Genomic DNA, 24,276 nt, shown 5'->3' with positions numbered 1-24,276 from the left:
CAAAGACTTGAACTTCTCCAAAGAGGCCGTCCAAGTGGTCAGTAAACACACGAAAGTGTGCTCAGCCTCATTAGGGAAATGTAAACTCAGTACACAGCCGTCAGAAGGGCAAAAATGAGAAAGGGATAAATGTCAAGTGTTGGCAAAGGATGTAGAGCAACCAGAATGCTCATACACTGCTGATGTCTCATCAGCACAAGTATTTCAGCTCAAATATTTTTTACAACCGTGTGGCAGGAGCTACTAAAGCTAAACATGTGTATACTCTCTATGCAGCAATTCAATTCCTGCGTACACACCCAAGTGCAATGCAGTACACATGGTCACAAAAAGATTTTGACTTCCAGCCAAAAACTGGAAACAGCCCAAATACCCATCAACAGGAGAACAGATAAATAATATGAAATGTTCACACAGTGGAGTAATATACAATTATAAACGGGCAAACTATAACCTCATGCAACTATAGGAGTGAATCTCATAAATATGAGAGTGAATGAAAAAAAGACATCAAAGATAGCATAGAAGTAAAAATCTATAACAAAATATTAGCAAATCCAATCCAGCAATATACAAAAAGGATAAAGTGAGATTTATTTCAAGAATACAAGGTTGGCCTAACGTTCAGGAACTAATTACATTAACTCATATTGCAAGGCTGAAAAAACAAAATATGATTACTTCAATAGATGGAGGAAAAGTACTTGGCAAATGTCATGCCCCCATTCATGATAAAAAACTCTCAACAAACTAAGACCATGAGGAAACTTCTCCAACTTGAAACATGTGAACAATAAAATGACAGCTAACGTTGTACTTAATGGTGGAAGACTGCATTCTTTCCCTCTGAGATTAGGCACCAAGTACAAGTGACCGCTCTCACCACTTCTATTCCCCTCTGTACCGGAGGGTATAACAAGGCACTGTGGTAAGAAAAAGAAATAAAAGTCATCTAGATTGGAAAGAAAGAAGTAAAACTATCTTTATTCACAGATAATATGATTACATCAAAAGAAAAACCCAAGGAATCTACAAAAAACCTACAAGAACTAATAATTGAGTTCAGCAAATATCACAGGACACAACAGCTACTCCTTTAGTAACTTTCGATTTATCAGATATGTGTTTTGCAAATATTTCCTGCTAGTTTGTGGTTTGTCTTTCTGTTCCCAACAGTGTTTTTCACAAAGCAGAAGTTTTAAATTTTCTTTCATGGATCATGCTTTTGGTATTATATCTAAAAAGTCATCACTAAATCCAAGATCTCCTAGATTTTGTCCTATGTTATCTTCTAAGAGTTTTATAATTTTGTATTTTACATTTGTTCCACAATCCATTTTGAGTTAATTTTTTGAAACATGTCAGGTCAGTGTCCAGAATAAATTTTTATTACAAGTGGATATGCATTCAATATCTTGTAATAACTTTTAATGAAAAAGAATATGAAAATGAGTATGTGTATATATATGCATGGCTGGGACATTATGCTGTACACCAGAAACTGACACATTGTAACTGACTATACTTTAAAAAAAAGTGGATGTGCAGTAATTCCAATACCATTTGTTGAAAAGACTATCCTTTCTCCATTGAATTGCCTTTGCTCCTTTGTTAAAGGTTAGTTGACTGTATTTTGTTCCATTGTTCTCCTTACCTATTTTAAGACCTAACACCACACTGTCTTGATTACTATTGCTTTATTGGTCAACTGATTTTGGTTCCAAAATGATCCAGTGGGGAACAGGATAGACTTTTTGACAAAGGGAGCTAAAACAACTGTAATCCATACAGGAAAAAATTAAATCTGTCCCCTTTTTCATACCATATACAAGAAATTAACTCAAAATGGGTCATAGACCAATATATGAGGTAAAACATGAAACTACTAGAGAAAAACATAAGAAAATATTTGAAACCTTAGGGTAAGCAAAGATTTTTTAGATAGGACACAAAAAGCACAAAGCACGAACCATAAAGGAAAAATTGATAAATTACATTTCATCATAATTAAAACATTTACTCCTCAAAGACACAAAGAAAATGAAAAGCAAGCCTAGACTGGGGAAAAGATGCTAGCAATATATTTATCTGACAAAGAACTTGTATCTAGAATATATGAAGAGTTCTTACAACTCAATAAAAAGAAGATAAGGAATCCAATTTCTAAAAATTGGCAAAAGATTCTAACAGTCACTTCACAAAAGAAGATACACAAAGGGCAAGAAGCCCAAGAAAAGATGCTTAACATCATTAGTTATCAGGGAGAAGCAAGATAAAACCACAGTGAGATACCATTACATATGCACTATAATGATTCACTAGAATGTTGGAGAAGATGTGGAGCAACTGGAACCCTCAGACATTGCTGATGGGAATGTAAAATGGTGCAACCACTTTATAATTTGGTAGTTTCTTATAGAGCTACGAAACCTTTTACTCTATGACTGAGCAATTCCTCTCTTTCGTATTGATTGACTATTAAAGACAAATGAAAACATATGTCTACACAATACTTAACACTCAAATATTCATAGCAATTTTATTCTCAATAGCCAAGGAACAACTCCAACATCCGTAACAGGAGAATGGAAAAGAAAGTTGTTGTGTATTCATACAATGAAATTACTATTCAGCGATAAGTTGGAACTACTGAGACACGAAGGAATATCCAAAACATTATGCTGAGTGAAAGAAGTCAGACACAAGAGTACACATTTTATACTTCACTTATATGAAACTCTAGAAAAGAAAGTCTTATCTATAGTGTCAGAAATCAGATCAGTGATTGCCCGGGGCCAGAATGGAAGTCTGGAATTGTCTGAGAAGGGACACAAGGGAATTCTTTTGGGTGATATTAGTGTCTTCTATCTGGACTGTGGTGGTCTGCGTGATTATATATATTTATCAAAACTCATCAAAATGTACATTTAAAATGAGTGCATTTTATTGTATTAAGTTTTACCTCAATAAAGTTAATGTTTCTTAAAGTAACAAAAAAAAAACCAAAAAGCACTATTAAAGACAAAAATTAAGTTGTATTTTAATTACATCTTACATTTTAAGCTTATTAAAATCTGGATACACATCCAGTCTTGCTAAAATAAGAAAGACTATCACGTATGTTGACTATGCTAGAAAAGAGTATTATAGAAGAGAGATGTCAGGGGCAGGGTATAGCTCAGTGGCAGAGTATGTACCTAGCATGCAGAAGGTCCTGGGTTCAATCCCCAGTACCTCCATCAAAGATAGATAGATAGATAGATAGATAGATAGATACCTAATTATCTCCCTTCAGAAAATAAAAAATAAATTAAAAAAAGAACTGACGGCACCATTGTTAAAAAAAAAAAGAAGAGAGATTTCTTGGGGGAAACAATGATAATTAGATTAATTAGTGTTCTAGTAATGGAAATAATAGGTAATTCAAAGGCAGAGGACCTTGTATGCCAGGCAGTTATCTTGGAGAAGGCAGAATTTGAGGCAGACAACACATTCAGTAGAATCTGGGTGAGAGGCAGAAGGCATTGTAGGTAGAGAAACCCCAGGCCTGCAGCTGTGCAGATGACAGTGGTGGTGAACTATATGCCGTAGAAGAATGGGCTGCCACATGGTAACCTGACAGTCCAGTGCCCTGGGAAGAGGATGGGGACCTACCCACTACTGTGTAAGAAGACAGGACAGGGCTGGAGGCAGTCCAGAGAGAGCCAGCTATGGTCCGCAGAGAGCCATGCAGAGATGGCATAATTGCTTCCTGGGTGGAGTGGGCCCAGGTCTGGAGGAAGGAGGGCCTGGGGGCCTGGTAATCAAAGTGCACAGCCCTCAGAGAGGAAGCCCCAGGACAGGGTGCTTGAAGCATCAGATTTACTTCAGTGCGGGCAGGCCGCATTCAAAGCCTGGCTCTAGTGCACAGCACAGTGTTTCAGTCTTACATATACATACATATATTCCGTTTCATATTCTTTTTCATTATAAGTTACTACACGATATTGACTATAGTTCCTAGAAACTGACACAACATTGTAAACTGACTGTACTTCAATAAAAAAAGGAAAACAAAAAACCCTGACTCTGCCACTTGCTACTAACCGCTCTGAGACTCCATTTACTCATCTGTTATGAGGACTGAATGAAATCAAATGTGTTCAGATGCACAAAGCACCTGGCACCCAGCATTTGTCAATAATAAAGCAATTTTTATTGTGAGGAGGGAACAAAGACTGGTGTACAAATTCCAGAAGATGAGGACAAGAAGTCCCTACCTACTATAGGCACATAGCCAACCCCTTCTCTGAGTTCCTGCCATATCCTACAGGAATGTCTTTTGGTAAACTGGTTACATGCATGGAATTTAACTGATCAGTTTATGTGTTTGTGGCCCCCATCGCCTACTTGACAGAGGGATTGGCGCTGTACCTAGTACATAGTAGACACTCAGTATGTGTTGAAAGAAAGAACTTTGGAGGAAGCACCGGAGCGCCCTCTGGAGGCCACTGGAAGAACCATGACGGTGCCAAGGGTCATTGTAGGGGCCCCCACAAACTCACTCAAGTCCTGTTGCCCAGCTCCCTGTGCAGCCTTTTGCGGTGGCTGGAAAGAGCACTGTGAGAGCAGACTTCTGCTGAATCCTGAGCTTTTTATGAATAACTTAATCCTGGACACCCCCTGCCTGCTTTTTGCCACTGCCTGGTGGGATTTGAAGTGTGTCTGCTTCTCTGGACCAGCTTCTGGTACTCCTCTCCGCCTCAACCTCCCCCTGCCCAACTATAGAGGCAGCTGATCTCAGGCTGTGGCACCCTTGTGTGCTCTTAAAAGCGGCTGTTCCCTCCTTTCCCCCAACTGAATACTCCCTCTAGCCCACCCACCCACACGGATATATTGCTATCAAAGGACTCTAAGTGCTGTATTACAGTTATTTGTAACACAACTACCTGCTCCTTCCTGGGTGAGTCCTTGAAGAAAGGGGATGTGTCTTCTCCATCTCTGTTTCCTCGGAGTTTAGCCACAGAAATCTTCAATAAATATTTGTTAAAAGGCTGGATGGCTGGATGTCAAAATTCCATCTATTTCTTGCCTTACTCCACTCTATGGCCTTCAAAGATATTTTACAATAAATTATATTAATAAATCTTCTTTGCAATCCACTATTACCATAATTAAAATAATGTTATTTTGTATAACAGCTAAGCCAAAAATCTCAGTGGCTCAATACAATAGAATTTAATCATTCACTCATGGGAAGCCCAAAACAGATTTCCCACTCAGTGGATGGGTCCTTCCAGGGTCCTGGCTCCACCTTCCACTACAGCCTTGGAGTCCTTTGTATTCAGCCTGGGGACCAGGAAAGACAGTGGAGGTTTTACTGGGTTAGGTCTGGAATTGACAAGCATCACTTGTGTTGGTGTTCCATTGGCTAGAATTTCAGTCATATGCCACCCTGACTGAACGGGAGGCTGGAAATGTGGTCTGGCTGTGTGTGCTCAGAGAGAGGAAGAAATGGATTTGCTTGGTAGCCAGCCAGTCTCCACCACATTACCTAATAGGAATTCATTCTTTTACCAGATTAAAAGATGTGGGAGTTTAGAGTCAGTGCTGTCCTTTACACGGGAAGACTATTTTAAAATCAGAAGGGCTTTCGTGATTAGAGAGGAACACTTCCTACCACGTGTGTGGGAATAATGGCAACCTGTATTAGACACAATTTTAATAAACCACATTTAGAGAACAATCTTTCACAAGCCTTTGGACACTGATTACTCTTAATTCAATAAATTAAGCTTAATTCAATAAATTTCCTAAACAATTTAAGCTAAAATTAGAGTCTTATCATGCAGGATTATTTGAAGCTTCAAATACCCTAGTCCAAGAGTTAGCAAACTCTGGCTCACTGTCTGCTTTTGTAAATAAAGTTCTATCAGCACACAGCATGCCCATCATTCAGAGGTTGTCTAGGGCTGTTTTTGCGCTACAACAGCAGAGCTGAGTAGCTGCAACGGAGACCATGTGGTCTGCAAAGCCTAAAAGATTTACTACCTGGCCCTTTAAGTAGAAGATCTAGACTGAAATAAAATATCTGTTAATATAATGACTACAAAACGAACTACTATACTTACATTGAAACAGGCTCTAGAGTAGCAACACCTTGTGGGACTCATCTTATAATCATCACCTTTACAGTTCTTTTACCTTTGTGGGATTATGGTGGGGCTTATTGTGATCCTTCTAGGAATACAGTAAAAAGACCTGAAAAGGAAGGAGAAGAGGGGGAGGGAGAGAGGAGGAGGGAAGAAGGAGAGCAGGAAACATACATATGCTTGCGTTATGGGGACTCATTTTAACTAACTAGGACAAATAGAGTTTTATCTCCCAGAATTCAAGGAATGAAGTCTAGGCAGTTAGTTCTCTTCTTTTGAGTCTTGCCTAATCCTTGCAACACACTCTCTGGGCCCTTTGTACTTTGTGACTTTGTGTGGCCATCAGCGCTGCTAGGTCCTGGCTACTCTCTCTGGTCACTCTCCCTTTCCCACGTGGCCTATACTCACTCATTTCCATTTGCAAACATAGAGAACACGTTGGATGCAGTTTTATAAACCAACAGAGCCTCGAGAGGTAAGAGATCCAGACATTCTCAACAGTATCTTACTATTGACATTTATTTAAAATACTATCTATTTTTGTATCCTTTATATAAAGATTCCCCTTCCCAGGTATCATTATAATATCATGTCTTTTTAGACTAAAGTTGCTCTTAACAATTACAATTATCATTCAGTTTTCACACTCAAAGTGTGATAAGTTGTTGCCAGTTGTTACAGTCTGGCCAAGAAATCCTTTGTGCTATTAGCACTACCTGCACCCCACCCCCATGCACACTCCACGACTCTGAAAACTTTCATTGTTTGAGGTCAACTGCAGGATATTCTAGGCCCACCCTGATCTTTTTTTGCTCCTTGGACATGGAATTGGTTACCTTCTAACAGAGTCCTGATTCCTTTTGTGTAGAATTATATTAGAATACATGACCTGGGTACTTAGAATTAGGCAAAAATAATAATAACCTTCTGCCATCATTTTTTAAGTTACAGATCTGGAAAAGAAATGCCTTTTGAACATGTCATTGCTCACTTTTCAAAATGATTCTTTTTTTTTAAATCCTAGACAGACAGCAATCATGAAAACTTGACTTCACAGAGAAAGAAAATGTTTTCTGATTTCCAAAAGCTCCCCATTAATCATTAAGAAGTCCACAAACAATAAATGTTGGAGAGGGTGTGAAGGAAAGGGAACCCTCCTACACTGGGAATATAGTTTGGTGCAGCCACTATGGAAAATGGTATGGAGATTCTTCAAAAAACTAAAAATAGACTTACCATATGATCCAGCAATGGGTCCAATCCAACACTCCTGGGCATATATCAAGAAAAGACAAAAACTCTAACTCAAAAAGATACTTGCACCCCAATGTTCATAGCAGCACTATTTATATTGGCCAAAATTTGGAAACAACCTAAATGTACATCAACAGATGACTGGAAAAAGAAGTTGTGGTATATTTATACAATGGAATACTACTCAGCCATAAAAAGAATAAAATAACGCCATTTGAAGAAACATGGATGGACCTGGAGATCATCATTCTAAGTGAAGTAAGCCAGAAAGGGAAAGAAAAATACCATATGATATCACTCATATGTGGAATCTAAAAAAAGAAAAGAAAAGAAAAGAAAAAAAGGAAGACACTAATGAACTCATCTACAACACAGAAACAGACTTGCAGACATAGTAAACTGTCTTATGGTTACTGGGGGAAAGAGGGTAGGAAGGGAAAAATTGGGGAGTTTGAGATTTGTAAATAATAATCATTATATATAAAAATAGATTTCAAAAAATTTCTTCTGTATAGCACAGGGAACTATATTCAATATCTTGTAATAACCTACATGAAAAAGAATATGAAAATGAATATATGTATATATATGCATGACTGAAACATTATGCTGTACACCAGAAATTGACACAGTATAACTGACTATACTTCAATAAAAATTTTAAAATAAAAAAATAAGGAGCGGGCTGAGAACAGACTGTTCAAAGAAACTACAGTATAAAAAAGTGGATACAGAATCTCACCTAAGGGGTGTTTTCACTCCAGGAGTCAAAGAAGAGCCTTCTAAGTAAGTTTGGGGGAGGGGAGAAGAGAGCCGGCTGGGGAGGGAGAGATGGGCAGGTGGTGAGCTCTGAAGGTCTTCTCTTACCCCTCCCCCCTCTAGTTGAATATGGAGAAAGGAGACCAAGTCTTAAAGGAGCAAAATAGTCTGGTGGTTGGGGGCAGGGGCAGATCAAACATGCGGCTCCCTCTGCTTCCTGCACTAAGCTGGACCTCGGGAAGGTCTAGGGGCTCCTACCAAGGAGAACAGTGTGCCAGGGCTGAGGGCCAAGCCTGGGGCAGCTGCAGCATCCAGAGGTGCCCAAGGTCCCAGGGGATAACTCAGGTGCTGACTCCCTCGGCAGGGTCCAAGGGGACTCTGAGAAGAGGGACCAAGGCAGGACTTTAAAGCCAGAGCTTGAATGTGAGCAGCAACCAGAACTCCAGGACGGCAGGGCCAGCAAGCACGAGGCGAGGGCAAGCAAGCATGGGGCGTGGGGCTGCTGGGCTTCCAGGAGGAGGCGTAAGCAGGCCCTGAATTCCTGAAGCCACATCAATAAGGTACACACTGGTGACCCAGACACAGGCCCAGACCATGGACCACCCTGTCTCTGACCTCTTGGGAAAATTCCTTCAGAAAGGAGACATCTGATGGACGAGTCTTAAGTCTGAAGAGTCTTAAGTATTTGCAAAAATCTATTTGAAATCAAGAGACTGATTACCTTTAATCAGTAAGTTACCACCTCCCGTAACTCAGTTCCTACCCTCAGGGACCAGAGGCAGAGCAAGATGAGGCAAACGTACATCTGGCTGGACCACCGCCTCGTCCCGCCAGTGCTTTATCCTGTGTGTAAGTCTTGCCTCCCTGCTGACTGGCCCTTTGTGAAGGACGGGACAGAGACAAGGAGCCAGGCGACCCATGGCCCTTGGACGGTGGCTCGCCCTGTACTTTGGACTCTTGGCCTCTAGAGGGCGCCCCGAAGCCTCAACTCGCCAGCCTCGTGGAAACCCGTGGTCCAAGCCCGTTTCAGCTTAAAATCTGATCATAGCCTCACCAGTGTTTTGTTTCAGGCTTTACTTTTTTAAGCTGTGTTGCAATGAGGTGGGATTTTTTCCCTCTCTCTTACAAACGTAAGTTATTATAGTTTGAATGTGGTTTCTAAATACTCATGTCCCATCCCACGCACCCTGGAGATACTCGTGTCTCTACACACAAAGGCATGTGTGCCCGGGCCCGCCTATAAGAGTGACTCTGGAAGGCCGGCTCCGCGACACATGGTCGTACTCTAGGACATCTGGGGACAGCACCCTTTCATTTCAAGAGCTAAATGTGCTCAGAACCCCTCAATTGTGAGCTTCTATTCCAAGGATGAGAGCAGAACTGGCCTTTACAGACACTCCCTCCCAAGTCTCCATTTTCTGGATTTTCCCCCTTCCTTTCAGCCCCTCTCCAGAAGTACTTAGGTTTAATGTATAGGAGTATTTGCTATTCAGAAGGAGAAATAGGAAGTAAAGCAGTGCTGACCCCCAAGAGATGACTCCCTCCTGCATCCTCAGGCATCAGAGAGCCGGGGAAGCTGTGACCAGGTGATGCCACCTTCCCAGGGCACCTCGAGTCTCCCCATCCTGGCCACTGCCTTCCCCAACTGCACTGCCCAAGGGACTCAGCAGTCACCCGGGGGTTTAGGCAAATACCTGAACAGCTGGAATAGCTGATCGTGAGGAGGGCCACTAACATTGGGGAGCATCAAAGAGCTTGTACTGGGAAGGCTATTCTAATACGTGGAGTAGATACTTCTGTCTCCACTTGATAGCTTAAGAAACAGAGATATTGGGGGAGCAGAGGGTATAGCTCAGTGGTACAGCACATGCTTAGCATGCTCGAGTTCAATCCCCACTACCTCTGTTAAAATAAACCTGTTTATTACCCCCTCCCAAATTTTTTAATTAAAAAAAAGAATAGAAATAGAGACTCAGAAAAGTCAAGTAAGTTGCAGGTGCACAGTAAGGAACAGAGCTAGCTATAACCCTGAGCTGGCCCCAGAGCTCTCATTTTAACTCTTTTTTCCCAACACCATTTGCTGAAGAGACTGTCTTTGCTCCATTGTATGTTCTTGCCTCCTAGGACACTGATTCTGGATGGGAGAGCAGTGTGTCAGTGAAAAACTACAAATTCTGGTCTCATCCACAGCTAGAAATGTCCAGTTCTGGCCCAGGAGCTAAAGCAGAAGTTGTTAGGTGTTGTGTCTGGGAAAATTCTTGGAAAGGGGGCTGCCATGTGCCTCTTGCTCTTGATGCTTCCCCTTTTTTTCTGCCTGGAATGGAAACACTGTGTGGAAAGTGGAGCAGCCACTGTGGGTCCACCGGGAGACCAGCTTGAGACCAAAATGCACTTGCTAAAGAGGAATGAGCAGAGAGATGGTGTGCGAGTCCCCCAAGGCATCATGGAAATGCTCTATCAACACTCAACTCCCCAGCATCAGCCTTTTTGATTTGTGAGGAAAAAAAATGTTTCTGATTATTAAGAATAAATCCCCAAAGCTGTATTTCTGCTTCCTGGTGCATAGTTTTGGGCCCACCAATGGGAATTTTCCTTTCGGTCTTGCCTTGATGCTCCAACAATCCTTCCAAACTCGTCAAAGAACATTAAGAGAGAGAAAGAAACAAAAAAGGAGGTTAACATCTCCTGAGTTTGCAGAAGTTCAATGGCTTATTGCTGGTTCTACCTCTGCAGTCTTAAAGACAATTGTGTTTTTTAATATTGAAAAAAAAAGGGCAACTATATTCAATATCTTGTAGTAACCTATAATGAAAAAGAATATGGAAAAGAATATATATGTACATGTATGACTGAATCACTATGCTGTACGCCAGAAATGGACACATTATAACTGATTATACTTTAATAAAAAATAAAAAATTCAATCCCAGTACCTCCTCTAAAAATAAATAAATAAATCACATTACCTTCCCCCCAAAATAAAATAAAATAAAATATTTTTTAAAAGGAAGGAAGGAAGGAAGAGAAAGAAAAAGAGAGAAAGAGAAAGAAAGAAGGAAAGAAAGAAGGAAGGAAGGAAGGAAGGAAGGAAAGAAAGAAAGAAAGAAAGAAAGAAAGAAAGAAAGAAAGAAAGAAAGAAAGAAAGAAAGAAAATCTTTCTCCAAAAAGCATCTTACCACCATCCCTAGAATGCAGAAATAGCACAGGCTGTACAATTTACACTCTTACGTGGTCTTGTTGCATCTGGGACTCCCAGCTCTAGGCGAAAGGATAGCTAAACCAGTGTCCTTCGTTCCTTCACTAAGGGACAACCGTCTCTTGTAGGTTCCAGCATCACAACATCCAGCAGTTGTGAGGCTATCAGTGGGGAGAGGTGTGCTCCTGCCTTAGGGCCCCCAGACACATCACTGCATAAACCGAGCCTTAGCTTGAGGTCCTTTCCATTTTAAAATATAGGACCAGCCCCTGAGCCCAACTGTACACTGAACTGTATGGTGTATAGAATTCTTTTGTTATTTTGAAATTCTTTCCAAACTTGGAGAGAATAAATCAGCAATCTGTCTGCCAATCATATGTAATAAATGTATTATTTTGTCAAAAAATAAAAAATAAAAAACAAAAATACGGAACCAAGACTGCTGGGTAAAATGAATACATTTGTCCCTGCTCAGGAGAAGTGAGAGAGCTTAGCATTTGGGGAGGGGAGTGGACAATACATAAGAAATGGCCAAACCCCACAAATTCAGTGAATGCTAATGAATACTGTGCAAACTGACTGAGGGTGTTCATTGCTGTGTGTGCCTGGATCAGAGCTTAACTTCTCTGTGCTTCCTTTTCCTCCCTCTCTAAAATGAAGATTGTAGTAGTACCTGCCTCAAAAGGCTGATGGGAGGAGTAAATGAAATAATACATTCTAGCGTGCTTGACACAGTGTCTAGTACCTAATGAGCACTCCACAAATATTGTGATATTATTATGCCCTCAACACAAACCTGGTCACACAGGACGGGTTTGAATGGCCACATCCACAGAGGATAGGAGTTGGTAAACTCTCTAGGGATCCCCCAGCTTCTTCCTTTGGGGCCTTTTCCTCCACTTAAGTTTCAACTCCCACAGAAAACCCTGCTCTCAGGAAAGGAACCAGGCAGTCCCATCTGGGGACACTCCAGAGGAAGGGGACTTCCATAATGTGCACGTATAAAGCCCCATGTCTGCCCTGTTTGGATTATGTGACCATCCTTCAGTCCCATCACTGTTGTCGCCCTGGGCCATCAGCCCATTGCCACGGGGCATGAGATCGTGGCTCCATTGGGAAGGAGTGACATGGACTGTGGGAGAGGGTCCATCTCCTCCTGGAGAACTGGGCAGTGTTACCAGGGATGTGTGTTTAAGGGAGGCAGTGGGTGGCCAGGCTTTGGTGGGACAAACAAACATGAATTCTTTGACTGTAATCCCAGGCAGCGACCAGCAGAGGGCAATGTTGTGATTTGCTGGGATTTGTGGGGTCCTTGCCTACAGACGAGCCAGGAGAAGCCAAATTTATTCCCAGTTGCGGCAATTCTGTTGACAGCAATGTGGGGTGAGTGGCAAGGTCGGGAAGAGTGGCAGAATGATTCCTCCCTGGTCTCCAGCACGGCCCAGCCCAGCCAGCCTGCCCAGGAGTAGGGCGCGGGCTGGCTGAGAACCACAGATCCACAGTTCTTCTGCCCGATCCAGTCTCCACTTACATTTTCCCCAGAGACATTTCCTGGTTCTCTGCCCACTATTTTAGCAGCTGGGAATTCTGCAACGTCTCTGGAAAATACCTGCGGTAGATCTGTGAGACGCTACAAAACACAGGCCTTTACAGAGCACCTAGGATACAAGAGGCGAGTCCAGGGTGTGGCTGTCCTGCCAGGGTTCAGAGTGTTGACCCTGCAGAGAGGCCTGGATTTAACCTGCCCGAACTACCATTGTTGTGTGTGCTTGGGTCGATCGCTTAACTTCTCTGTCTTTCTGTTTCCTCCCTCTAAAATGTAGCTAGTAGTAGTAACTGCCTAAAAAGGCTGATGTGAGGAATAAATGAAATAATACATTCTAGCATGCTTGGCACAGTGTCTAGTACTTAATAAGCATTCCACAAATATATTATGCCTCCAACACAAACCCATACATGAATACGCTATTATCTGACTGCACATAAATCAAGTCTTGCAGATATATGCAGCTGGCATCTTTAGGCACCAACACTCCATCGGTAATGGACAGAAACTTTTCAGTGTCTTGCGGGCTTCCCGTCTCCTTAAGCAACAGCGAGCAAACTTCTCCTATTGACCTGGAGTCATAGGAGCATCCTTCAGTGTAATAAGTTAATACAATGACTTTACGGACTCTGGCTGTCGAGGGGAACTTTTCTGGGGCTTCTTCTTTTTTTTTTTTTTTAATTGAAGTATGGTTGATTTACAATTTATATTCGTTTCAGGCATACCAAGGGCTTATTTCTTGGTTCTCTCTTGTGTTTGAGACGTGAACTAGCCAAGTAAATGACACGGAGGTAAGCAAGGCAGCGCCTGTCTCTCGCGATGGATGCGAGAACAGATGGAGCTGTGCAGACCCACGCTGCACACATATGTAGAGGCATCTCTGACTTACAACGCTTCCCACCCTCCACTTTTGAACGTGCATTGCTCTCTGATTTGCTTTGTAAGCAAACAAACAAAACTCCAAGGTCAAAATATCTTCTGTGAATCCAGAAGAGGAGAAGAGGGTAGGGCAAGAAACTAAGGAAAGGAGAAAGCCTTTAGGACAGAGATTTTCAACTTCAGTTGCACATCGAAGTCACCTGGGGACCTTAATATATGTATGTATATGCATGACTGGGACATTGCGCTGTACACCAGAAATTGACACATCATCATTTACTGTACTTCAATAAAAAAAAAATCACCTGGGGATCTTTCTTTTCCTGCGTTTTTTTAAATTGAAGTATACAATCTGTCATTTCTGGTGTACGACATAATGTTTCAGTCATACATATACATACATATATTCATTTTCATATGCTTTTTCATTATAGGTTGCTTTCAAATATTGAATATAGTTCCCTGTGCTATACAGTAGGAACTTCTTTATCTTTTTTACATGTAGTACTTAGTATCTGCAAATCTCAGACTCTGAGAGCTTTGGAAAATGCCCACACCCTACCCCAGAGAGACCCAGAGTTGTCTGGTCTGGGGTGGGTGGTGGGGGATACGGGGAGGAGGGGGCTGGCCTTGGGGTTTTTGTTTTGTTTTGTTTTGTGTTTTTGAAGCTCCCCAGGGGATTCTAGTGTCCAGGTAGGGTTGGCAATCCTGGTTTAGGACTTAGCCTCAGCCTAAACCTGTCATTTCCCTCTACTTTTCTACACTGCTGGGCAGTCTATGAATTAGAGATCTCTTTAAGCCAGTATCTTCAAGTCAAAAGTTTACTTCTTCGAGGGAAGTCAGTTGATCACTTAATGTTAATTTGTTCCTCATGCTCAGCTGAGTTCCAGGTCAGTGAAAGAAGGGCAGTTGGAGAATGTTGGGAAAGGTACCTGGTTGGGTGCCCCCAATACCAGCAATTCTAGAGAACAAGACAGTGCTGGCAACTTGTCGGCTCCAATCATTAAACCCCACCCTCCGTCTATGGTTGCATGGAGCAGCCAAGGTTGGGGACCACTGGTCTAGGGTGAAGAAGTCAGAAAGCAGACTGGTACTGACGCAGGAAAAAATGGATGTGGGGCAGGAGGAGGGCTGTGTCCCAGGTCTCGGTGGAGCCCCTGGGATGTGCCCCGCCAGGTGTGGGTCATTGGCTTCGTGCAGGAAAGAATTCAAGAGCAAGCCACAGTTGAGTAAATGTAGATTTATTTAGAGAGATACATACTCCACTGGCGGAGTGCAGGCTGTCTCAGAAGGCAAAAGAAAGGCCACAAGGTGTGGAGTTGGGTGCTCAGTAGATACACACTCCATAGACAGAGTGCGGGGCCGTCTCTGAAGAGGAGGGAGCGAGAGAGGTGATGGGGCGCGGTGTTGCCAGTTTTTATGGGCTCAGTAGCTTCACACACCTACAAGTGGGAGGACTATTCCAACTGCCCTGGTGAAGGGGCATCACCCACTGTTTGACCTTTTATAGTTATCCTTGGGACTGTCACGGCACCTGTGGGTATGTTATTCACCATGCTAATATGTTACAATGAACATATAATGAAGCTCAAGATCTACTAGAAGTCAAATCTCCCGCCATCTGAATCATCAAGGTCTACTGGGAGATGAATCTTCCATTTTGGTGTTAATTGCTGTCGTTCCTTGAATAGCTGTGCCCTTCCCCCTTCTGTCCTGTCTCAGTACAAGAACAGAGATGAAAAGATATTGTCAGAAAGGAAAAACTTTTCCTCTAGCCTCTTAGGTTTACTTGACCTAAATTATTGGGGGCCTGTGATTAAATCGACAAAATACAGATTAGCAAGGGAAAAGACAGATTTTGATCATGTATATACAAGAGTTCACCAAAAAATGTGATTCAAAGAGGTAGCTGGGCTTGTGTACAATTTAACAGAGGGAGGAGACACGGAGAAGGGCACTTGTGGACAAATAACTTTTTGGAAAGATACATGGGCTCCCAGGAGAACAGATGGGAGATAAGATAGTCTAGGGACAATATATGTTTACAAGTGACTTCTAGTTCCTGGTGATAAGAGTCCAGGTTCCCAGGTTGCTCCAGGGAGGGGACTGAAGACAAGAGAGTCTGAAGGGTCCAAAGAATATGCCATGCCAAGATATGTCACTTTGACATAAGGCTTATTTTGAGCTGAAAACAACTGAAAATTAACAGACACGAAGAAAAACTCTGCCTGCCCCTCTCTACCAGGAGGGTGGAGTGAGTCTTCATCCCCTGAGACTCTAGAGCCTAATCGCCCGGGAGAAGGCACAGGAGGAATCCAAGTAACGTGTAATTTACAGTCGTAAATTCGGTACCCCTGCAACATGAAACCCTTCACCTGTTTGAGACCTGAGGCTGTGCTCAGGGAAAATGAAGGAAAACTTTGTCTTTCCCGCTGACTCCTTCAATTTGGCAGCCCTGGGGCCATGAAACAGCTTTAGTGGCCACGCCTGTTTTCCCTGCCACCAAGTATTACTGACCAGAGGCACATCCAAGTCAAAGCAACAAACTGCCTTCAAACAATCTGATAAAATAACCATTTGGAACAAGAAAGAAAGAGAGAGAGAAAGAGAGAGAGAGAGGGAGAAAGAAAGGAAGGAAGAGAGAAAGAAAGAAAAGAAAAGAAAAGAAAGAAAGAAAGAAAGAAAGAAAGAAAGAAAGAAAGAAAGAAAGAAAGAAAGAAAGAAATGAAGGAAGGAAGGAAAGGAAAGGAAGGAAGGAAAGGAAAGGAAGAGAGAAATTTCCAAAAGAAAGTCTGGGAAAAAGAAAGTTTGGAACACTCTACATCTGTGGTAAGGAAAACCTCTTTATACCTACAAATAAATATGTTGATGTATAAATACACTTACATCATAAATTACACTTAGAACTTAGAAGCTGGAGTTTGGGGCCCCTTTTAGCCCCCACTGTGTTCTTGTCACCCCACCAACCCTGCAGAACATACTAGTGGGTCTTCAGACAGAAAAAGATGGAGAACAATGGCTTCTTTGATAATCAGAGTTAATCACTTAGACCCGCGGTTCCCAGTGTATGGGAGGTAGAATTAGAGGAGCATTTTGCAAGGAGTCTAGGAATCCACATACAAACACATATTTCTCTTATCAAGAAACCATCATGTGGCATCTCAATAGATGCAGAGAAAGCTTTTGATAAAATTCAACACCTACTTATGATAAAAGCTCTCCAGAAAGTGGGCATAGAAGGAACATACCTCAACCTAAAAAAGCCCATATATGACAAACCCACAGCTGATGTCATACTCAATGGTGAAAAGCTGAAAGCATTTCCTCTAAGATCAGGAACAAGACAAGGATGCCCACTCCTGCCACTTTTATTCAACATAGTTTTGGAAATCTAAACTGCAGCAATCAGAGAAGAAAAAGAAATAAAAGAAATCCAAACTGGAAAAGAAAAAGGAAAACTGTCACTGTTTGCAGATGATATGATACCATACATAGAAAATCCTAAAGACAGTACTAGAGCTCATCACTGAATTCGGTAAAGTTGCAGGTTACATAATTAATATATAGAAATCAGTTGCATTTCTGTGTGCTAACAATGAAATACAAAAAAAAAAGAAAGAAGGAAAGAAGGAAAGAAAGAAAGAAAGAAAGAAAGAAAGAAAGAAAGAAAGAAAGAAAGAAAGAAAGAAAGAAAGAAAGAAAACAATCCCATTTACCATTGCATCAAAAAGAATAAAACACCTAGGAATAAACCTACCCAAGGAGGCAAAGGACTTATACTTGGAAAACTTTAAGACACTGATGATAGAAATTGAAGACGACACAGATAGAAAGATACACTATGTCCTTGGATTGGAAGAATCAATATTGTTAAAATGGCCATACTATACAAGGCAATATAAAGATTCAGTGCAATCCATATCAAGCTACCGATGACATTTTTCACAGAACTGGAACAAAAAAATGTTAAAATTTGTATAGAAACACAGAAGACAACAAATAGCCAAAAAAATCTTGAGAAAAAAAGAATAGCGCTTAGGGAAGCATTTTCCCTGACTTCAGACTATACTACAAAGCTACAGTGATCAAAACAGTATGGTACTGGGACAAAAACAGACACATAAATCAATGGAACATGACAGAAAATCCAGAAATAAACCTACACACTTACAGTTAATTAATCCACAACAAAGGAGGCAAGAATATCTAATGGAGAAAAGACAGTGTCTTCAATAAGTGGTGCTGGGAAAATTGGACAGCTATCTGTAAAAAAATGAAATTAGAATATTCTTTAACACCATATACAAAAATAAACTCTAGATGCATTAAAGATCTAAATGTAAGACCAGATACTATAAAACTTCTACAGGAAAATATAGGCAGATCACTCTTGGATATAAATCACAGCAATTTTTTTTTTCAAACCAGCTCCTAGAGTAATGGAAATAAAAGCAAAAATAAACAAATGGGACTTAAGTAAACTTAAAAGCTTTTGCACAGCTAAGGATACCACCAACAAAACAAAGAGACAACCTATGGAATGGGAGAAAATATTTGCAAATGAAGTGACCAACAAGGGACTAATTTCTGAAATATACAAACAGCTCATATGCCTTTTTTGTCTGTTTAGTCTTTATTTCATAATCATAAACTTAACTTTGCAATCCAGCTAAACTTGGAGTGGGATAAGGAAAATATGGAACCCAAAGAACTGCAGTGACAGCACAAAGATTATAGGATATTTCCAGCAGATGAGGCGAAGGGATGCTCTCCTGAGCTAACAGAAGGAATGGTCTGGTGGTTAAGATGAAACCCAAGTCAAATTTATTGTATTTGTCCACAGTCAGCAATGGTGATCTTCTTGCTTGCCATTCTTGGACCCAAAGCACTCTATGGCTTCCACAACATTCATGCCCTTTTTCACCTTGCCAAAGACCACATGCTTGCCATCCAACCACTCAGTCTTGGCAGTGCAGATGAAAAACTGGGAACCGTTTGTGTTGGGGTCAGCATTTGCCGTGGACAATATGCCAGGACCCGTATGCTTCAGGATGAAGTTCTCATCATCAAATTTCTCCCCATAGATGGACTTGCTGCCAGTGCTGTTATGGTGTGTGAAGTTACCACCCTGGCACATAGATCCGGGAATTATTCTGTGAAAGCAGGAGCCTTCATAACCAAACCCTCTCTCTCCAGTGCTCAGAGCATGAAAGTTTTCTGCTGTCTTTGGAAACTTGTCTGCAAACAGCTCAAAGGAAACATGGCCTGAGGGCTCACTGTCTACAGCAAAGTCGAAGAACACGGTGGGGTTGACCATGGCAGGGCAGTGTGGAAGGCTCCAGGGTGGCGGCCGTGTCTGCAAGGCCTCATATGCCTTAACATAAAAAAAAAAAAAAAAAGCAACCCAATTAAAAAATGAGCAGAAGACCTAAACAGACATTTCTGCAAAGAAGACATCCAGATGGCCAACAGGCACATGAAAAAACACACTCAATATCGCTAATTATTAGAGAAATGCAAATCAGAACTGCAGTGAGGTATCACCTCACACCTTAAAAAGTCTACAAATAATAAATGCTGGAGAGGGTGTGGAGAAAAAGGAACCCTCCTACTCTGTTAGTCAGAATGTAAATTGGTGCAGCCACTATGGAGGACGGTATGGAGGTTCCTCAAAAAACTAAAAAAAGACTTACCATGCAATCCCACTCCTGGGCATATACCTAGAGAAAACTATAATTCAAAAAGACACATTGCACCTTAATGTTCACAGCAGCACTATATAAAATAGCCAAGACATGGAAACAACCTAAATGTCCATCGACAATGACTGGATAAAGAAGTTGTGATATATATGTGTGTGTGATATATATATATACACAATGGAATATTACTCGGCCTTAAAAGGAATGAAATAATGCCATTTGCAGCAACATGGATGGACCTAAAGATGATTATATTAAGTGAAGTAAGTCAGAGAAAGATAAATATCATATGATGTCACTTATATGTGGAATCTGAAAACCAAACCAAACCAAACAAATTTTATTTACAAGCCAGAAATACATTCATGGACATAGAAAACAAACTGTGGCTACCAGAGGGGAAAGAGGGCAAAATAGATTAGAAGTTGGGGATCAATAGGTACACATTACTATATATAAAGTGGATAAACAACAAGGACTTACTAGTGAATAGCACAGGGAATTAGATTCCATTTCTTGTAATGAGCTGTAATAGAAAAGAATCTGAAAAAAATATATACATATGGATATGTATAACTGAATTGCTTCATTGTACACCTGAAACTAACATTGTAAACCGACTACACTTTAAAAAAAAGAATTAAAATTTGTTTAGAAAGAAGCTATCATGTGGGATTCTTAAAAAAAAATGTTTTTAAATTTTTTTGGGGGGGGGGAGGTTTTTATTTATTTATTTTTCTAGTGGAGGTGCTGGGGATTGAACCCAGGACTTTGTGCATGCTAGGCATACTCTCTACCACTAAGCTATACCCTCCCTCTCTGAAAATATTTTTAAGTGATAAAAATGTCCTGTTTTATACCCATGAAAATAGCAGATGTTAGCAAAAGGATAAAATCACATTTGGCAAGGATGTCAGGAGATGAAAAGTGAGGCTGCTGAGGGTGCTGGTGTCCACTGAGGAGTCGTTCTCCAGAGCAAAGGCACATTGAACAAATCTAAAGAGTATGTGCTCAGGCCTCCTGAGTCAGCATCCCCGGGACAGGTCATGCACATTGGCTAGGCTGTTGGAGAACGTTCAGATCTGTCAGACGAATGGGAAGGATGAAGCTTGAGGTGTGTTAAGTATAGCTAAGACATATCAGACAGATGGAGAGAACTTACTATGTGAATACAGATTAAAAGGGAGAGAAGGACCAGAAGATGTTGGCTATTCCCAACCCATTCAGTTTCCATGAGGCACAGACTATAAAACACTAGGTAGACAGGAGGCCCCTAATGGTCACTATCTTCATGCAGCTCTTTATTGGTGGCACTCACTCTGCCCTAGGGGTCTTCTGCCACAGAAAGCCCAGAGCTGTCGTTCAGACTAATTGGTGAGTTTCAGCCGTGACCTACTAGTCCTTTGACTGTAACAGAGTGTGTGTTTGCCCAGGGTCACCGTCTGTCTGCTGGGCCCCTTGCTCAAACCTCAGCTCTATCCCTTAAAACTCCCCTTCACTGGAAAAGGCTAATGTAAGAGAGACAAGATAGGTGAGCACTGCACACCAGGATGCACATGGTGCATACCTCCCAGCGTTCTTGCACCACATCCTAGGGGTGTGTGTGTGTTTGTGTGACCCAGCTCCATCTCCCCCGCCCATCCCGCCTTCTCTCTATGTGACTTAATAACCCGTGTGATTCAGACATCCTCATTTGGTCTATGAGCCTTTCTATTTTGTGACTTCTGGCTCAATCTCCTTGGAGTGCGCTTGGAGGCTTCCACAGCATAAAGGTAATTGCTCACACGACAGAACATCGATTGAGAAATTCATCGGCGTGGCTGGTGGAGGGAGACGCTGAAGTGACCTACTGTTCATCACCAAGGTGAGCAAATAAAACACCGTGGCTGAAGAGCCGAACAATCTCAAGCAGTAAGAAGCAGTGAACGAGACCATTCAGACTTCTTACTGGTACCCGTGGTAGGAAATACTTTCTGCATTGCAACCTGTGTCTATCCATTTGCCTATCTAGTTTTGAAATTAAAAAATCATGAGAAAAAACAAAAAAAAATGAAAAACAAAAACAAATTTTTTTTTACTTTAAAAATCACGAAACAATCGTTACCCTGATTATACTTGAGACACTCTAGTACTTCCTATTGTATTCATTTCTAATAAGTGCCAATTACGCCCCTACCAAACTGATTTCACTAGCCTCTATGGGGACCCAACCTATCATTTGTAAAACACTGAATTCGATCTGTATATACATCAACAGGGATGGCCTTAAATCATGCAATTCGGTGAGAAAAGTAGGAAACAGAAGACGATTTATAGCACAATGCCATTTACGAAAACAAAAACTACACACACACACACACACACAAGGATACACAATAGTCAAGGATCCACATCAAACACATTAGAGGCTGTGCCACTGGGGAAGTGAAAAAAGGAAAAGAAAACTCCAGGAGGATCTGGAATGCAAGGATGCCCACGTGCCAGGATGTGAGAGGAATGGCTGGCTGGGCTCTGAACCAGGGTCCGACAAAATAAAAAGGTGGGGGGTGGGTCTTTTACTGGAAAAGTTTGAGAATCACTCAAATATACAGAAAATATGTAGGAGCTAGAGAATGATGCATTTAGAATTCTTCAAATGTATTCTTAAAAAATCAGGAGGGAGGGTATAGCTCAGTGGTAGAGTGTGTGTTTAGCATGCACGAGGTCCTGGGTTCAATCCACAGTACCGCTATTTAAAAAGTAGTAATAAATAAATGAATGAATAAACTATTTAATAAATAAATCTAATTGCCTCCTTTCCCTAAAAAACATTTTTTTAAAAAAATCAGTGCATAAGGTCAGAGACAAAAAAATATCAGGAGCAAAGTTGCAAGAGAAGGGGGAGGGTCCCCTCACCGCCGACAGGGCAATTATCAGCTGAAAAGGAGGTGGTCGGCTTGGAAGAGTCTGAGAAGCAAGGCCGGTCAATGTCCCCACCCCCCACAGGCACCTGTATGGATGTGGGGAGGGAGCTCAGGACTGGGGCCACCATGACTTCAGGGAGGGGCTCTCCATTGGGTGCGCAGCCCCTGCCTCACTGCCAGCCCTCTCTTACCCATAGTCTCTGTTGCCCAGGAAGCTGTGTTTTATACCTCGTGACCCTGCCCTTCTGGACGGGGTTGGATGCTTCGCCTCAGAGTCAGAGCACTCAGCCCACCTGCTTCCCTTTAAACCGAGTGGCTTAGCTTTCCTGGACTAAAGAGATTCTCTCTCCGGAAGCTGACCCAGGAAGTGAGAGATCATAGCTGTTGGGGTGAGGGCTGCAGCTGAAAGGTCTTGAATCTGAGCTGGAGAGACTGGGGCAGGTCTCAAGCTGGCAGAGTTATGGGGAACAAAAACTGGGGCCAGCCGGGGAGGGAAAGCAGGGATGGGAGGGTGGAAACAGACCCTGGAAGTAGGGCTAGGTTATTTACCAGCACAACACAGAGCTGGGCGTATACACTGAAGTCCTATAAGGGCCAGCAGGCAACACAGGAGTTAAGAGAGCTGGGGGTAAGATGGGGTCGGGGTGGGGTCCACAGAGCACCAACTGTCCAAGAAGAGTCGTCCAAAGTGGCCATGGTTTCTGTGCAGAAAAGGGATCCTCAGGGTTCCAAGCTGTCTTGTTTTCAACAGAAATCAGAAATCCAGAATTCAGTGTGAAACTTCCGAATTTCAGAATTGATGACATTTTTGCCTTTTAATTAAAAACTTTTGGGGAGGAGGGTATAGCTCAAGTGGTAGAGTGTGTGCTTAGCATGTACGAGGTTCTGTGTTCAATCCCCAGTACCTCTTCTAAAAATAAATGAATAAACCTAATTACCTCCCCCTCAGAAAAATAAATAAAAGAAATTAAAAACACTTTGTGGAAAACAAAACATGTCTACAGATTAAAGATGGTAAATGACCAGACCCTGTGGACTCAAGGCCTGGAGGCCGCCTCCATCCCCCAGCCTCCTGGGGAGACCACCCTCCTCCCCAGTGAATTCCCCAGAGAGCTCTTTCATTTATCACTCCTTGGATCCTTTTGACAGCCTGCTTTCCTGGTAAACATCAAATCTAATAGACTGGGTGGTGGGGTATTTCCTGGGCTTGACTAGAGTTAGGCAAGTCCTGTCTAAACCATTTAACTTCTCTTGTCATCATTCTGTGCTCACCACCCATTCCTGGTGCCTAATCTTGCTTCCTGGACCCTGTGATCCTAGCGGGTGGGGTGCCTGATTAGGGAAGAGCACTGGCCCATTTTAGGAAGGGACAGGCTGTCAGTCAGCTCTATACAATTGCCCTGGGTGTGTCTGATTAGGAAGGACCATCCCCTAGAGACTGGGTGTCTCAGAGTGTGCTGACAAGTCCAGTGTCCAAGCCTGCAAAGAAGGTGCTAGAAGTCTCTCCAGTGCAGGTTCAAGGTCTGCCTGGAAACCTACCTGTGGGTCCTGGTACACTGGAGGAGCATCCACCCATCTCCAGGATGGACTTGACTTTAGAAAGTGAAGACCCTACAGAAAGGCCACCCTCAGAGCCCATCTCCATTACTCCTCATCCTCAAACAACGTAGGGGTAAGTTCTGATACTCACAGACTTTCAGGAAAGGTACCTTGTTCCTGCTTCATTGATTCATCCCTTCAACCACATCCTTCATCAGAAGCTGGTGCCCCAGGGCTCTCTGAGGCCGACACCCACGCCTGCAGCATAAACTTCACACCTGATGCCTGCCCCACCCAGAGAGAAGGCCCTGGGGGGAAAAGCTGCAGGGCGTGCTGGGGAAGCCCCTAGGCTCCAGCCACACTAGAA

The 24,276-nt window shown here is 42.2% G+C and overlaps 1 pseudogene; it reads right to left on the bottom strand.

Annotated features, from left to right (window-relative positions):
* Window positions 1-18,561: 18,561 nt before the first annotated feature.
* Window positions 18,562-19,082, bottom strand: LOC102534194 (peptidyl-prolyl cis-trans isomerase A pseudogene; annotated as a pseudogene).
* Between the last annotated feature and the right edge of the window lie 5,194 nt (window positions 19,083-24,276).

Source organism: Vicugna pacos, chromosome 5 (assembly GCF_048564905.1).
Source record: "Vicugna pacos chromosome 5, VicPac4, whole genome shotgun sequence".
Lineage (NCBI taxonomy): Eukaryota > Metazoa > Chordata > Mammalia > Artiodactyla > Camelidae > Vicugna > Vicugna pacos.
This window is presented reverse-complemented; position numbering and strand designations above follow the sequence as displayed.